Here is a 2,155-nt window from a genome sequence, read left to right as displayed (position 1 = left end):
CTGGCTTCCCTGAGTTACGTTTGCACAGGGCATACAAATAAATCACTGGCCAGGTTGGACTAAAATGGCTATGGGCACAATAACCACAAAACACAATAACAAAACATCTCAAACAATTCCTTTATACAAAGTTTGGCCCAGTAAAGGTGAACGAAGATGAAAAAAGAAATGAAACAAGTGGCTGGTACGTGGGGAGGAAGAAGGATGAATGAATCGTCTTGTACCATCAACAAGATGAAACGAAATGACGCCCACACGGCTGTCTGATCACATGATCCATGCCCAAACCTTACAGGGTATGAGATTCAATACGAATAACTCTTCCCCAAGTCCCAGGCCTCCTCGGATACGAATACTGAAACAGGAGGAATGAAGATAATCAACTCTTATCGAAGCCTTGTATACGATAATGTTCCAAGCATTTCACAGAAGTAAAATTGGCTATGGCCATCGGCAAAAGGCACATGACGTATTTATGTACCTGATCTTTTACGTAATATTTCAAAAATATGTCTCGTGAAAGAGTTCGCGCTTTTTGCATTCGCGCAGTATTGAGGTTTTCAGTTGAATGTTCAAAGTAACCAGGTTACATTTGGTTTTGCTTTACTTTGCTCTTTGATTGGCTAGCTCTGAAAACTCGCGCCACCTTCTCGACCAATGAGAAGCAAAACCAAAATCAATCATGCGTTTTCCCGCGCCTTGGTTACAGTTAATTGCTTCGAATTCTGATTGGCTCACTTCGCTGCTTGCGTCTGTTCTGATTTGTCGGAGTAATAACTTTGGTCTTAGTTTCACGAAACTCGATTAAAATCATTCATCTGATTAAAAGTTAATGCAGTTTATACCCCTTACTGGAAAAGCCAAACAAGAGCAGACTGCTTGGGAGTGCGTGGAAGTTAAATTCCATAACTTTAGAGCGGTTTTCAATTGAGTGTCGAAAGTAATTAGCGAATTGCTTTGGTTTTGCATTACGTCACTCAGTTGTTGGTTCAAAGTTCTCCCGCCACCTTTTCAACCAATCAGAAGTGAAACCCAAACCAATCGTGGCTCGTGTCCACATTTTCCCGCGCTTTGTGTCGGCTACGTGTAATTACTTCGAGTTTTGATTGGTTTGCTGGATTACCTCCGTCTTTTTTGATTGGCCAAAGGAGTTACTTTGGTTTTGGTTAAAAGGCTCTCGATTGAAACTCGCTCTAAGCTGAGCGCGGTGAACACTTGAAGAAAAGAAAATACCTGCACCCTTTTCAAACTTGTTGCATGTAGATCAATTTGCAAGCCCACCTGGCCCTATACCAAGGCAAAAGCATTCGCCATAATATAATTTGGGTTTTACTTGTATTGTCTTACTATCCGGTAAATTTGCTTCATATGCATGTTCGGATTGGTCGTTTTTAGCTCGTGGAGAGCTATCGGGATGGTTGGGGAATCAGGCTGTCAGGCGTAAACAATGGAAAATTTGTCATGGATTTCTGATCGTCTGAAGTTCGAAAGGCGCATTCATGTATTCGTTAAATGGTCGTTAAGGCGGCAGGCGCATTCATGCATTCGTTCAATGGTCGTTAAGAATGCTCTTATTCGGCTGCCAATGAAAGACGTTCAATATAATGTATTACATTGCATTTGTAACCACTCTATAGGCTTGATAAATCGCTATATCACCTCCCTGACGCAGTATCTTACTTACTCCACGAGCTTACCACAGGATACCATTGATCATACTAAAGACGCATAATCCGTCCAGACAAATTATGCGTCTCTCATGTTATCCGTCTTGTGTAAAGACTTGACGAACTATATGAGACGCATAATTCGTCTTGGACGAACTTGGGCAAACATTTTTTCTGCGTCTGTTAAATTCGTCTAGTATAAAGACGGGCACAAGACGCATAATCCGTCTGGACGAACTATCCAGTTTAGTGCGTCTTCGAAGACGCACTTAAGTTCGTCCCAGACGAATAGACCTTTTATGGGATGCCCAGGGGGCAAATTAATATGTATTTGCCCCCTGGGCATCCCAGAATGGCTATTCGAAACAATAGAAATCAAAATGGCCGCGGTATCGGTAAAAAAGTCTATTATGCGTCTCTAGTATAAAAACGGTCTGATTCAGCTGGCAGGAATGCGTAGGTTCCTACCGGAGAGTGGGATACCGATA

Source organism: Montipora capricornis, chromosome 7 (genome assembly GCF_036669925.1).
Source record: "Montipora capricornis isolate CH-2021 chromosome 7, ASM3666992v2, whole genome shotgun sequence".
NCBI classification, from domain to species: domain Eukaryota; kingdom Metazoa; phylum Cnidaria; class Anthozoa; order Scleractinia; family Acroporidae; genus Montipora; species Montipora capricornis.
The sequence above is the reverse complement of the archived record's forward strand: the minus strand, read 5'-3'. Positions refer to the sequence as shown.